A 16,447-nucleotide genomic window follows, 5' to 3' on the forward strand; every position below is an offset into this window, starting at 1 on the left:
TAAATTAGTTAAATTATCAATTATAGCTGCTAATAAATGTATTGCTCTGAATTAGAACACTAGTTTCCATGTGAAAGGATTTTTATTTTACCTTTATTTTACTAGGCAAGTCAGTTAAGAACAAATTCTTATTTTCAATGACGTGGGTTAACTGCCTGTTCAGGGGCAGAAGAACAGATTTTGTACCTTGTCAGCTTGGGGATTTGAACTTGCAACCTTTCGGTTACTAGTCCAATGCCCTAACCACTAGGCTACACTGCCGCCCCAGGATAACATACAATACACCGAAGAAACCTTATGTATTTATGTTGGTTTGGGGAGACTTCATAGACTTACTAGATTATGTAATTAGGGTTGACTTTGGATGTGGGGCTTTAAAACAGATCCTTATTTATATATATAAAGTTAGCTAGGTTGATTTGTGTTATAAGTTAGCTAGGTTGATTTGTGTTAAGTAATAAATTATGTATCTAAAACCTTATTCATGTGTAAATACAATCTGATGACTGTGTTTATATAAATCTAATTTGTTTGTTTATGCATTTTTTCTCACTGCAATTTTTGTATGTAGGACTTTCTGTCGAGCTCGTACTGGGGGAATAGGGAGGGGAGGGAGGGAGCCCTACGTGCAGTTAGGATACTAGGGACTCAGGGATGGGGATATAGGAACTGGTTGTTCTTGATGTATGTATATGGATGTTTATATTGGAACATTTTCAATAAACAGAATGTAAAAATAAGACAAAAATATAAGAATTAGGGTTACAAGTTAGGGTTAGGATTAGGTTTAGGGGTTAGGGTGTTCTGGGGTTAGTGTTAGAGTTAAGGTTAGGTTAAGCGTTTAGGGAAAATAGGATTTTGAATCGGAATTAATTGTTTGGTCCCCAACAAGGGTGTGTGTGTGTGTGTGTGTGTGTGTGATGTGTTGCAGCACAATTCAATAGTGGGGTCGGGCTTGCTGTTCAGGCTTGCGTGGCATTGCCCTGGCTATATGATGTATTATAAATGCAGTGTAATGGATTGCAGCAAGAACACTGAATTATTGACCATGCTCTTTGTCTGTGTGCTTCCCCTCCTAGGCTTCTCCCCTCTTGTGGGAGTTCCACTGAAGGAACATTCCAAGATTCCATGTATACCACCAACCTGTCAGGATGTGTTCTATTGTTCCATTTTTAACCTTCTAGAGTCTAACGGGGGGAGGGGTGTCTGTCTCATATCTAAGAGGTATAAGAAAGATCAGGAATTGTTGTTGTTTTATACACCTATTTTTACACCTATTTATTTTAGGCACTAAACTACAGTACTTCCATATATACTTCCATGTATTTTTTAAACTTGTACCGGGGTACCTTCAGACGAGTCTTGTGAGGCTTGTGTTCATCCTAGACAACAACCAAACAACCTTTCCGTAGAGGGGTTATATTAGTGTGTAGCCCAAACTGTTTGGACGCTACAGACAGAAGTTGGCAGATCTGCAGTATTGTTGGGGCCATAGAGGCTAAACCGTTCGGACGCTACAGACGTTTTGTGAGAAGACAGATTTTCGGGATGTCTCATGGTATGAACAACACCGCTGTATCACTGTCACCTTTCACTGCAGATGCGGAGGTGTGACATCGGTGGATGCGATGCATGTGTGCTCAGCCCCTCCTGTACTCCCTGTTCACACATGACTGCGTGGCCAAGAAGGCTCCAACTCAGTCATCAAGTTTGCAGACGACACAACAGTAGTAGGCTTGATTACTAACCATGACGAGACAGCCTCCAGGGAGGAGGTGAGGGCTGTGGGAGTGTGGTATCTGGAAAGCAACCTCTCACTCAACGTCAACGAAAACAAAGGAGATGATCATGGACTTCAGGAAACAGCAGAGCGTGCACCCCCTATCTACATTGACGGGACCACAGTGGAGAAGGTGGAAAGCTTCAAGTTCCTTGGCTTACACATCACTGACAAGCTGAAATTGACCACCCACACAGACAATGTGGTGAAGAAGGTGCAACAGATCCTCTTAAACCTCAGTAGACTGAGGAAATTTGTCTTGTCACCTAAAACACTCACAAACCTTTACAGATGCACAATTGAAAGCATCCTGTCGGGCTGTATTACCACCTGGTACCGCAATTGGGTGGTGCAGTCTGCCCAACTCATTACCGGGAGCAAACTACCCACCCTCCAGGACACCTACAGCACCCAATGATACTGGAAGGCCAAGAAGATCAACAAGGACATCAACCACCCGAGCCACTGCCTGTTCATCCCTCTAACATCCTTAACTTCATGCGACAAGCAATCCCGGATCCGGGATCCTATTTATAGCCTCAAACTCATTAGCAGAACGCAACGTTAACTATTCATGAAAATCGCAAATGAAATGAAATAAAAATATTTGCTCTCAAGCTTAGACTTTTGTTAACAACACTGTCATCTCGGATTTTCAAAATATGCTTTTCAACCATAGCTAAACAAGCATTTGTGTAAGAGTATTGATAGCTAGCATAGCTATAAGCCTAGAATTCAGCCAGCAACATTTTCACAAAAACCAGAAAAGCATTGAAATAAAATCATTTACCTTTGAAGAACTTCAGATGTTTTCAATGACGAGACTCTCAGTTAGGTAGCAAATGTTCAGTTTTTCAAAAAATATTATTTGTGTAGGACAAATCGCTCCGTTTTGTTCACGTTTGCCTATGAAAAAAACCTGTATTCAGTTATAGCCTCAAGCTCATTAGCATAACGTAACGTTAACTATTTATGAAAATCGCAAATGAAATAAATGTGCTAGCTCTCAAGCTTAGCCTTTTCTTAACAACACTGTCATCTCAGATTTTCAAAATATGCTTTTGAACTATAGCAAATCAAGCATTTGTGTAATAGTATTGATAGCTAGCGTAGCATTTAGCGTAGCATTTAGCGGGCAACATTTTCACAAAAACCAGAAAAGCATTCAAATAAAATAATTTACCTTTGAAGAACTTCGGATGTTTTCAATGAGGAGACTCTCAGTTACATAGCAAATGTTCAGTTTTTCCTGAAAGATTCTTTGTGTAGGAGAAATCGCTCCGTTTTGTACATCACTTTTGGCTACCAAAACAAACCGAAAATTAAGTCACCAAAACGCCTAACTTTTTTCCAAATTAACTCCATAATATCGACTGAAACATGGCAAACGTTGTTTAGAATCAATCCTCAAGGTGTTTTTCACATATCTCTTCATTGATATATCGTTCGTGCAAGCCTGCTTTCTTCTCTGAATTCCATGGAAAAATACTTGCAGCTAAGGTTTGCGCACCAATTTCGGCGCAGGACACCGGGCGGACACCTGGTAAATGTGGTCTCTTATGGTCAATCTTCCAATGATATGCCTACAAATACGTCACAATGCTGCAGACACCTTGGGGAAACGATAGATCGGGCAGGCTCATTCCTTGCGCATTCACAGCCATATAAGGAGACAATGAAAAACAGAGCCTCAAAAATCCTGCTCATTTCCTGTTTGAAGTTTCATCTTGGTTTCGCCTGTAGCATCAGTTCTGGGGCACTCACAGATAATATCTTTGCAGTTTTGGAAACGTCAGAGTGTTTTCTTTCCAAAGCTGTCAATTATATGCATAGTCGAGCATCTTTTTGTGACAAAATATTGCGCTTAAAACGGGCACGTTTTTTTTATCCAATAATGAAATAGCGCCCCCATAGCTTCAAGAGGTTTTAAGGCGAGGTCAGTACAGGTGCATCAAAGCTGGGACCGAGACTGCAAAACAGCTTCTATCTCTAGTAGAGGTCGACCGATTAATCGTAATGGCAGATTAATTAGAGCCGATTTCAAGTTTTCATAACAATCGGAAATAGTTTTTTTTGGATACCGATTTTGCATTTTTTTTTATACACCTTTATTTAATCCTTATTTAACTAGGCAAGTCAGTTAAGAACACATTCTTATTTTCAATGACGGCCTAGGAACGGTGGGTTAACTCCCTCGTTCAGGGGCAGAATGACAGATTTTCACCTTGTCAGCTTGGGGGACCCAATCTTGCAACCTTACAGTTAACTAGTCCTTGTGCACTCCACAAGGAGACTGACTGCCTATTACGCAAATGCAGTAAGCCAAGGTAAGTTGCTAGCTAGCATTAAACGTATCTTATAAAAACAATCAATCATAATCACTAGTTAACTCCACATGGTTGATGATATTATTAGATATTATCTAGCGTGTCCTGCGTTGCATATAATCTGACTGAGCATACAAGCATACACGTATCTAAGTATCTGACTGAGCGGTGGTAGGCAGAAGCAGGCACGTAAACATTCATTCAAACAGCACTTTCGTGCGTTTTGCCAGCAGCTCTTCGTTGTGCGTCAAGCATTGCGCTGTTTATGACTTCAAGCCTATTAACTCCCGAGATGAGGCTGGTGTAACCGAAGTGAAATTGCTAGCTAGTTAGCGCGCACTAATAGCGTTTCAAACGTCACTCGCTCTGAGCCTGTGGTTGCTCCCTTTGCTCTGCATGGGTAAAGCTGCTTCGAGGGTGGCTGTTGTCGTTGTGTTCCTGGTACGAGCCCAGGGCGGAGCGAGGAGAGGGACGGAAGCTATACTGTTACACTGGCAATACTAAAGTGCCTATAAGAACATCCAATAGTCAAAGGTTAATGAAATACAAATTGTATAGAGGGAAATAGTCCTATAATAACTACAAACTAAACTAAAACTTCTTACCTGGGAATATTGAAAACTCATGTTAAAAGGAACCACTAGCTTTCATATGTTCTCATGTTCTGAGCAAGGAACTTAAACTTTAGCTTTCTTACAAGGCACTTACTTTACTTTCTTTTCCAACTCTTTGTTTTTGCATTATTTAAACAAAATTGAACATGTTTCATTATTTATTTGAGGCTAAATTGATTTTATTGATGTATTATATGAAGTTAAAATAAGTGTTCATTCAGTATTGTTGTAATTGTCATTATTACAAATAAAAATAAATAATTGTCTGATTAATCGGTATCGGCTTTTTTGGTCCTCCAATAATCGGTATCGGCGCTGAAAAATCATAATCGGTCGACCTCTAATCTCTAGGCCATCAGACTGTTAAACAGCTATCACTAGCACGTTAGAGGCTGATGCCTATAGGCATAGACTATAAATCACTGGCCACTTTAAGGAATGGAACACTATTAATAATGTTTACATATCCGGCATTACGCATCTCATATATATATACTGTATTCTATACTGTTCTACGGTATCTTAGTCCGTTCCGCTCTGACATCGCTTGTCCATATATGTATATAGTCTTAATTCATTCCTACCATAAGTAGAGATGATGAAGTCCTCCATCGGGGTCCTGAGAGACAGTAGTGCAGATTTGGTTAGGTTTATTTTATAACTTGAGATGTAGCTGAATTTGTCTATGATCTTCAAAGCGTTTGGGAGGGATTGAGATACATCGTCTAGATAAAGAAAGACATTGTCAGCTAATGAGCTGACGTGATCCGTAGAATTGAGAGATATTGTCGAATTGCCTGGGCCAGGGGCTCTATAGACAAAAATAGCATAGGTGAGATGGAATCACCTTGTCTGCTACTTCCAATTATCCTGAACAGAACAGAATATCTAGAAGTTATTACTATGGCTGAGGGATTGGCATGTAGTATCTTAATCATATTAATGGAATTGGAGCCAAGTCCCATATGTTCCAAAACCGATATAACCATTCTACTCTATCAAAAGCTCTTTCTGCGTCGAGAGATAGAACTGGTATTTTATTAGAATCTCCATTAGCTGTTGCAAATGCAGCAGCTACTCTTCCTGGGATCCACACAAAACGTGAAACATGACAATACAGTACGTTAATAGATAAGAACAGCTCAAGGACAGAACCACATACATTTCTGATGAAGCATATAAGATATGTAAAAGACGGCAGAGGTTATCTGAGGATAAGCATTTTTAAACAAACATGCTTTGGTCTAGATGTACCAATTTGCATAAGTAAGTTTCGAGACGGGATGACAGAATTCAGAAAATAGTTTAATGTCTGTGTTTATCAGGATAGAGGGCAATGGTGAGTGTACTGGTGGCCTTCCCTTTTTTAATAAAAGCGAAATTAGTACGGTATTTACATTCCTTCCAAATGTACCTTTGTGAATGTCTGTGTTAATCATTTCAAGTAACAGTACCTAATTGGTTCCAAAATTTTAAATAGACCTCAGGAGGAATACCATCACATGGAGAAAGATTTTGTATTCCTCAGTTGAGAGAAGAGGACTTCTTATATCTTTTAAAAAGGACTAAATCCAGCTTGGTGTGAATTTACAATCTGAGGTGTACAATTCTTTATAGAAACAGGAGATGCTTTGGTTGATGTGCTTCAATAAAGTACTGAGTAAAGGGTCTGAATACTTATGTAAATGTGATATTTCAGCATTTTATTTATTTTTTGCAAAAATGTCTATAAACCTGTTTTGCTTTGTCATTATTGGGTAATGTGTGTAGATAAATGAGGGGAAAAACAATTGAATCCATTTTAGAATACAACTGTAACGTAACAAAATGTGGAAAAAGTTAAGGGGTGTGAATACTTTCCGAATGCACTGTAAATGTATTACAAAGCATCAATAACTGTATTTCATGCTTTATAAATCACCAATGTCAATTGTGTCAAATATGATATAAACATGTGCTTAATGAAGGGTGACGTGCTGATGGATGGCACATGCTCTAAAGTGAAGTGATGTTAGTCTCATTACACCTAATCTCGTTCGGATAGTGCTATCCCATAATCCTTGGGATGTCCCTCCAGTGGTGGAAAAAGTACCCAATTGTCATACTTGAGTAAAAGTAAAGGTAACTTAATAGAAAATGACTCAAGTAAAAGTGAAAGTCACCCGGTATAATACTACTTGAGTAAAAGTCTAAAAGTATTTGGTTTTGCATATACTTAAGTATGAAAAGTACATGTAATTGCTAAAATATACTTAAATATCAAAAGTAAAAGTTGAAATAATTTCAAATGACTTATTAAGCAAACCAGAAGGCCCGATTTTTATTTTTATTGTTTTTTGTTATTTACTGATAGCTAGGGAGACACACTCAGACACACTCACACACTCAGACATAATTTACAAACACAGCATTTGTGTTTAGTGAGTCCGCCAGATCAGAGGCAGTAGGATGACCAGGTATGTTCTCTTGATAAGCGTGTGAATTGAACCATTTTCCTCTCCTGCTTTCAAAATGTAATGAGTACTTTTGGGTATCTGGGAAAATGTATGGAGTAAAAAGTACGTAATTTTCTTTCGGAATGTAGTGAAATAAAAGTAGTCAAAATGTAAATAGTGAAGTAAAGTACAGATATCCAAAAAAACGACTTAGGTAGTACTTTAAAGTATTTTTGCTTGAGTACTTTACACCACTGCCTAAATACTAACCTTAACTCCTACCCTAACCTTAACCATAATTCTTACCTAATCCTAACCTTAACCATAACCATTTATAATGTCAACTTCAATGGGGGAGGGACCTCTGCCTGATGGAGGTATTCAATGTTGATTTCAACCTTTATAAGTAACGACAAAGAAAGTAAGCAGGTCTGTTAGGATATGCATTTGTCACACCATCTGGATAAGGGCATTTCTGTTCTGCACCAGAAATACTCTAAATGGGGAGATGGGGAAACTCCATTTTTTTCTTACTATTATATTCCTCTTTAGTTTACAAATCTCATGACTTGACCTATGACACGTAGCTAGCTAGCTAACAATTGCTGTGAAGTCACCAAAATTATTTGCAATAACGATTGAGGTAGCTATGTAATCTAACTCAACACTTAAATGCTACAGACTAATTTAAATGTACAATAAATAAAGGTTAACTTACTCAGTTTTCTCTGTCCAGTGGCACCACAAGTCAGCATTTGATTTGCAAACTCCATCACCTGTGCGCTTACTCCACTACAGAAACACATGCATGTGCACTGAATTAAAGTGTAATTACACTTTAGATTTTTCCCAGACCTCCAAAGTGGTCCCTTGGTGTGGTTTAAGCATTGCTGTGAACACAACAACAAAAAAGATTGGTTGTTCTGTTAGCTGTGCCACCAGAGACTCTGGGTTCGCGCCCAGGCTCTGTCGTAACCGGCCGCGACCGGGAGGTCCGTGGGGCGACGCACAATTGGCCTAGCTTCGACCGGGTTAGGGAGGGCTTGGCCGATAGGAAAGTCCTTGTCTCATCGCGCACCAGCGACTCCTGTGGCGGGCCAGGCGCAGTGCGCGCTAACCTAGGTTGTCAGGTGCACGGTGTTTCCTCCGACACATTGGTGCGGCTGGCCTCCGGGTTGGATGGCGCTGTGTTAAGAAGCAGTGTGGCTCTGGTTGGGTTGTGTATCGGAGGACAAATGACTTTCAACCTTTGTCTCTCCCGAGCCCGCACAGGAGTTGTAGCGATGAGACAAGATAGTAGCTACTAAACAATTGGATACCACGAAATTGGGGAGAAAAGGGGGTAAAATTTAAATTTTATGAAGTGTGGAAAAAATGGGGGAATAAATAAATAAGGAAAATCTGAAACCTGGAAAAACAAAACCGCCAAAGCTGAGAAAAAAATGGAATTAGGCCAAGTTTTTTAAAAGGCCCTAACAATTGAGCGGGTGTCATCCTGCAGCACAGCATTTTGGGGAAAGTTGAGGCCAGGTCCAATATTGCCTAGGTTGGGCCATCCTAGAAATGTTAAAGAGTAATATAATTTAAAATAATATATGCCATTTAGAAGATGATTTTATCCAAAGCAACTTACAGTTATGCGTGCATACATTAGAGTAAATTGGCACCCGCAAACCATTTCTCAAGCACAGACTTTCACTTTGTGGAGCACTGAAAAATACCCATAGCTATTCTGAATGCTCTGTGTCCTTCTCTTTGAAGAAAATTGATTAGTCACCATAGCGCTTGTCTCCAGTAGACTGGATTCCATGGTTACGGAGCTCAAGGTGATTGTAAATCCCACAGCGAGTCAAGTCATAATCATGCCTGGCGATCTCTTATGAGCTCATTTGAAAAAGGGAAACAGTTATTACAGTAGGGATCAATATGGAACCGTATAAATCTGTCAGTCAGGTACTTGTAAGTGATTCTAAATCACATTAGTGTTTCACTTAGCATTGTTCAGGCGGGGCACCCTACAAAAGGGTTAGCTGTTGATTTTGGGGTTTTTAGCTGGAAATAATTAAGGATGAACACGATCACATAGGTGATATTAGTAAGCCTATGTCAAGGCCAAAACCTGAGCTGGTTTAATTGTATCTGTTTTCGAATCTCCCTGTCCTCTTCTCTTACTTGTTGTATTATCTTCTCTACTTTCCCCCATTCAGTATCTCAGTGCTTCTACCTATTCATGACTCATTGGCCCAATTCCCCCCTATTATCTCTATTATCCTACATTTGCAACATGGCTATCTGGTTGCAAACTGCCTTTTTGGTTGAGAAGACATAATAGAACCAGATTACAGCCAATTGGTCTCTGTATAAACCAGGTAACGACATATTTGTCATAGCAAGATCAAGACATCATGGGAAAGACGTCATAAAAAACGTTAACAAAATTTCCCTTTACAGCCTGACAATGTTGCAACCAGTTTTGCCCAATGGGATGTTATTATCAGACCAACATGTTTGTTGAATAGCTATAGAAATCGTATGCAGGGCTCATCAAGTCCCCAAAGACTACAAAGACCTTCTCAGGCGCTACCCAAGATACCTCCCTTAAAAGTGTGATTTGCTGCTCTATCCTGACGCAGGGGAGCTGTCATGGACCGACAAATAACCAAAATAATCCCTACACACAACGTGCAACTTTGTGGCAACTATTTTATGTGGTTATCTGGTTGTAACAGTGAGCTGTTGGTTATTCTGGTTGTCTAACGCCTTCTCAACCTGACAACCAGTTTACAACCAGGTTACAACCAGAAAACGATGTCATTACATGACATGGTATGCCAAAAGTTCCCCATAGGGTCGGTATCTATGTGTGCCACAACCTGACTTGCTATCATCTGGACATTTTGTGTATGAACTTTTACTTGTGGTTCCATCCACACATCTACTACTTCATGCAGAGGAGCTGCTGTTGCCCTTTTCTCATTTGCCCCGAAACAGGGAGCATGCATCGGAAGTGCCTGTGTTAAGAAAACAAACACAAGCACTCATGCATTATGGATCCTCTGTTGTAGGGAAGTATGTTACAAAAGGACTGTAGCATATGTAATTAATGGGAGTTAAGAATGTTTTGAGTCTGTATTAGGTGTGTGTGTGTTTTCCCTGCAAATCCTCTGAAACCTGGTGATGGAGATTAACAGCTTCAAAGTGGTCGTTTTGCTTATGAGCATGAGCTGCTGTGACAGCTAAGGAGGGTAGTCCGCCTTCGACTCTCCTCCATTCCTCCCTTCCTCTATTCATCTGCAGTTTCTTCTCCCTCTTTCTCTCTCCATCTTGATGGAGGCACTTACAGTTTTTCTCAATTGCTAAAACACTAAAACCCATTGGCTGAACAAAGTTTTCAGTTGCCTGGACTCATTTAGCTAATTATGCAGTCTGTTTTTAATACCTTAAACCATTTCACATGGTAAAACACAATTTGCAGATCTCACTTAGACTTTTCAGCAAAACTCTAAACACATTCTCATTCTCAAAACACATTCTGCACTCTAATGCACATGTCATCCGTACTGGTAAACACAAGTGGCAACAATCAAATACAAATAGAGAACACGTCATTGCTTGAACACAACCACTCAAAATTGATTTAACCTGTTTCAAATGATGCGACACGATGAATATAAGCCAGTTCAGAGAGCAAACAGGTTGTTGAAGGTGGGAAGGAGAATGTCTGAGAATGGATAGAAGAAACAATGTGAGAGGACGAGGACGAGTGCGTATGTGAGGTGGGCGACGAGGAGGAAGAGGGGGAGGAGGGCAAGAAAGAGGAAGAGGAGGATGAGGAAGACAAAGAGTGGAAATATCTGATGAAATTCGAGCAACAGTTATAGACCATGTTCTTGTCCATGGACTGACAATGAGGGAAGCAGGACTTAGAGTGCAACCCAATTTGAGCTGATTTTCTGTGTCCACCATAGTAAGGACATTCAGAGAAGAGAACAGGTACAGTATACTACTGTATTTTTGTAATTGCAAATTTACTGTACTACACTATATGCAGCTGTTTCAATAGACATTTTTAAAGTTAATCACTGTATGTATTGTACTGCATGAATATGTTTTGTAACTGCACAACTACTTTTTGTAGAATTGCAAGGCTGCCACATGCAGGTGGATGGACAGCTATATTCATTCGGGAGCAAGAGGCCGTTATAGTTGGCATGGTCCTTCAAGATAATGCAATACGACTCAGAGAAATCCAGGAACGAGTGATACAAAACATTATTTCCACAATTGACCGTGTCCTCCATCATAACAGGATGCGAATGAAACAAGTATACAGAGTACCTTTGGAGCGCAACTCACCAAGGGTGAAAGAACTGCGAGCTCAGTATGTGCAAGTAAGTGTACATTCAGAAACATTTACTGTAATCCAGATTCTCTACAGTACTATGTGAATGACATTACTCTTCAGTACATACAATGTATGTGAATCAGAAGCCTAATTGTACTCTACAGTATAGCACTGTCTCTGTACGACTTACAAAATCCTACATACAGTATATTTTATTTCTACACAGACAATATTTGACTTGGAGTCCTTGGACAGACCCCATGAGTTCATCTTTGTCGTTGAAGCAGGCTTCAATCTAACAAAGAGGAGAAGGAGAGGCCCAAACATGATTGGACAGCGGACCATTGTTGAAGTCCCTGGGCAACGAGGTGGCAATGTTACAATCTGTGCTGCTATCAGCAACCATGGTGTTCGACATCACCATGTTACACTCGGGCCATATAACACTCAGCACCTTCTAAGATTTATTGCCAATCTAAGAGAGATTTTACTTGAGCAGCAGGTTCAAGAGCAGCAGGGTCAAGAGCTAAATGAGAATCCCATTCCCACCTATGTGATAGTGTGGGACAATGTCAGTTTCCAACGAGCTGCTCAGGTAAGGGAATGGTTTAACATCAATGGGCAGTTTATGAACTTGTACCTCCCTCCATACTTGCCTTTCCAGAATCCGATTGAGGAGTTTTTCTCCTCTTGGAGATGGAAAGTGTATGATAGACAACCCTACACCAGAGTAAATCTGCTGCAAGCCATGGATTTAGCCTGTAGTGATATAGGTGAGGAATCATGTCAGGGCTGGACATGGCACACAAGAGGCTTCTTCCCCCGTTGCCTCAGGAGGGACAATATTGCTTGTGATGTCAACGAAGTGCTCTGGCCTGACCCAGCCCAAAGACAAGAAGAAGCACATTGATCACATGTTTACTCCTTTGATTTTTGTCCCTTTTGGGACAAATTGGGTTGTTATTGTATACTGTAGTACAGTGCATTGTAGGCTGTATACTGTACAATGGACAAATTGTATGGCCCTGAACATTGTGCTTTCCATTTATTACAGTTTTTTCCAATTGCTAACACACTAAAATGACATGCACAGCACAATTATTTAAACTGACACACAGAGAGCAAAACCTCTTCTCAAGTCTCCAAAAGTCTAAACACATTTTCTGCTTTACACACATTTTGCAATTCAAAATGGCACTTTTTAAATGCACTGCACACGGTTCTCTGCATAAGACACAACATTTCAAAACACTGCCATTCAAAATTACACCACATGTGCCACCTGGCCAAACACCTCAATGGTTAATTGTTACCACTTCAATCAGGAAGTAAGCACTATGAAAAGACCACAGGTGAGCACCTTTTGTTTTACAACAACAATGGAAGCCATTGCAGAGAGAGGAAGAGGGAGGGTGAGAATGGGAGGGGGAGGGGGATGAAGAGTGAGAGGTATGGGTAGGCTGGTAGAGGAGTTCATGGCCAAAGAAGACAACATCTTTCAAATGAAATCAGAGCAACCGTAGTTGATCATGTCATCAACCATGGGCTGACAATGCGAGAGGCTGGACAGAGAGTGCAGCCCAACTTGAGCCGTTTTACTGTCGCCTCTGTCATCCGGACATTTAGACTGGAGTACAGGTATGTAACAAAAATGTCTTTCACACTATGTAGTACACCCCATGTCATAGTGTATCAGTTGGGTGACACCTGTTTACTTCATGAATGGCTGATGTCATACACTAACTGCACAAATTTCCTGTAGAATTTACTCTACTGTGGGGGAAATATCTTTAGGCTGCGTTGTCCAAGCCCTATTTTTTTGTTTTTCTAAAGGACTGAGAGACGCAACCATGGTAGAGGAAGGGGCCAAATGTTCACCGCAGTACAGGAAGCTAACATTGTAAACTTGGTTTTGGAAAATAATGAAATCAGATTACGAGAAATTCAATGCCACATCATCCAAGACAACACCATATTCAACAACATTCAATGAGTCAGTCTGTCCACATTGGATCGCATTCTCACGCAAAACCAAATCGGAATGAAACAACTTTATAAGGTGCCGTTTGAGAGAAACTCTCAAAGAAACAAAGCGTTCAGACGAGCATATGTGGATGTAAGTACAATATTGACTGCAGTACACTACACGCAATATTGTTTCCCAGTCTACTGGATAACACCATGTTGACTGCTTTTGTTCTTTGTTTTCAGGGAGTACTGGAAATGGATGCTCATGCAATCCCACATGAGTTCATCTTTATAGATGAGACTGGGTTCAACCAAGCAAAGACCAGAAGAAGGGGGAGAAACGTCATTGGCCACAGAGCCATTATAGATGTTCCTGGCCAACGTGGTGGGAACATCACAATGTGCGCTGCCATCTCCAATACGCATGGTGTCCTCCACCGTCATGCCAACCTTGGACCATACAACACAGCCCATATTATCACATTTCTGGACAGACTCCACAACATTCTCATATCACCAGAGCGTATGAATGATGCAGATCATCAAAGAACCCGGTACGTTGTAGTATGGGACAACATGAGCTTTCATCGTGCAGCCCCAGTCCAAAACTGGTTTGCTGACCACCAACCATTTCTCGTGCAATACCTCCCACCATACTCACCATTTCTGAACCCCATAGAAGAGTTGTTTTCGGCATGGCGGTGGAAGGTATACGACCGGCAGCCCTTTGTGCTCATGCCTCTTGTGCAGGCTATGGAAGAGGCATGTGATGAGATTGATGTGGGTGCGATTCAGGGATGGATAAGGCACTCAAGGCACTTCTTCACTCGATGTCTGGCAAGGGAAGATATTGCCTGTGATGTGGACGAGGCGTTGTGGCCAGACCCAGCTGTGCGGCAAGATGCTGCCTCTTTTTTTCTATATATTTTTTCTGCACATTTTTTATGAGATTTTCAGTTTACTATTTTTTTGTGAGCATATTTTTGTTCAGTCCAATGTAAATATATCTGCTGTGCATATGTTGAATGAATTGTGTGCCATTTCGTGCAAACGTTTGATTTTGATAATTCTATATGTAGTTTTGGTTGCCTTGCTTCATTTTGCAGGACCGGGTTCCCCTCGTATATGAGGTATTTTGCAGTTTGGGTGTGTGGTTTTGTGAATTGTGTTAAGTATTTTCATAAAACCAGCCTAGTTTGCAAAATTGTGTTTTAGCAATTGGGAAAAACTGTAACAGTACTGACTGCTCAATAGATTTTGACTGGTTGCAGGTTCATATCAACCAAGAAGAAGAGTTACAGTATCACAGAGACAAAGGACAAGTTTGTGAGATGCAGGGTACAGTACTGTAAAAATAGGGGTACAAGGGGTGGAAGAACAAAAAAACATAATTGCAAAGCAGAGTAGTAATTTCTGATCAATTTTGAGCTACTATGATAGAACATGTTTTCATTCATCAAAAGACAATGACGGAAAAATATGAATATTTTTTTAGATTAAAAATGTACTTCTCCCTGAGAATTGTATGTTTTGAACAATGTGTTTTCTATTTTTCGGTGTATTGTTTACTGACTGCTTGAGAGTGTATATCATTTTGATCACTTTGTTTATGATTTTAGAGCAGTGTTTGATTTTGAACACAGGTAAAACTGTTTTGAGGCAAATGTTTCATTTTGCGAGAGGAGCCAGAGGTTATGTAAATAGTGCTTGAAGATGAGGTTTTGTGTTTAATGTTTTCAGAAAATGAAGCAAGGTTTCAGAAATTGTGTTTTAGCAATTGAGAAAAACTGTAACACTTCATAGAAGCCCAGAGACGGAATCTTCAAGTCATTTCCTTACCCGTTAATACCTTATTTGTTTCTCTCTCCCTTCATTTTGCATCATCATGGTGACACTTTTTGTCTTGAAAGTCTAATATCTTGAAAACTTGACTACTGACATGAAAAATGTTTTCGGACTGTATCAAACAGTGGACTAATGATAAAATTAAAAAAATTCATGGTTTGCTTTGCAGTCTCAACCTTGTCTCAGCGCAACAACAGAAGGCACAACGTAAATATTTATGTTTCTACCTAGCTGCCTCCTTCACTTCCCTTATCATCCCTCGCTCAGGATGAGAGGAGAGTAGTGGATATTGACCAAAAAATCTTGTGGCAAAGAAATAAACAAAACCATTCTCGTTGTGACGAGCGTGCCTACAATGTACCATCACTAAAATACTCATGTTTTGTCATGTCATTGAAATGAGAACTGCCTCGGTTCCACCACAATCAAAAGAAGTGCATCACTGACCCTGTCTGTTTTTTTGTTGTTGTACTTTTCACGTTGGTGACTCATCATCTTGACTTCTTTCAAATTGAAATGTCAGATTCTACGAGTCATCCTATTATGTGCTGGAGAATAAAATAAGAATTGTCTGCTTTGCTGTGAATATTCACAAACCATAGGCTCAATGTTGCATTATTCTATCAAAGTTGTCATAAGGATTACTTCAAATCTTTCTGTCAAAATCATCTGAATGCACAATGTTATCACTCAGAATTCAAGTTGAGGTCATTTTCGATTACATAAAGCACAAAGGCTGTACTCTATACTGTTGGGGCCTTTCAGTCTGAGAACCACACAGGTTGTGTTTTATTTATCACCACAGCAGAATGGTCCAGTGAATGCAGTTCTAAAGCTGAACAGTCTCTGGATGTGTGTGCTGGCTCCGACAGAGTAGCATAGTTCCAGGCAGGCACGAACATTCATCCCCATTTTATCTCCAACAGATAAAAAAAAACTGGCAAGCGGAGGAAAAAGCAAAGAGACAAAAATAGAGTTCTGTCAGAGTCCCCTCGTATCTCATCTTTCCAGAGGGAGTTTCAAACAAAAAAAGTTGGCTGCTTTGGTATGGCAAACCTGTATTTGGGAATTAGGGAATTAGTATTTTTCCCTGTTAAAGTAAACCAACAAAAAGGCCTCCATAGCCTATTCTG

General features: G+C 40.1%; 1 protein-coding gene and 1 long non-coding RNA gene across 2 annotated transcripts in view; both read left to right on the plus strand.

Annotated features, from left to right (window-relative positions):
• The window catches only part of LOC135516526 (metabotropic glycine receptor-like), a 118,361-nt gene that overhangs the window by 19,744 nt on the left and 82,170 nt on the right, over window positions 1-16,447 (plus strand). The window lies entirely within an intron of this gene.
• On the plus strand, window positions 12,950-15,861 carry LOC135516533 (uncharacterized). The gene is made up of 3 exons (XR_010451943.1): window positions 12,950-13,139; window positions 13,335-13,617; window positions 13,713-15,861. It is a non-coding gene; the product is annotated as an uncharacterized LOC135516533 (long non-coding RNA).

The sequence above is a fragment of the Oncorhynchus masou genome, chromosome 3, assembly GCF_036934945.1.
Source record: "Oncorhynchus masou masou isolate Uvic2021 chromosome 3, UVic_Omas_1.1, whole genome shotgun sequence".
Lineage (NCBI taxonomy): Eukaryota > Metazoa > Chordata > Actinopteri > Salmoniformes > Salmonidae > Oncorhynchus > Oncorhynchus masou.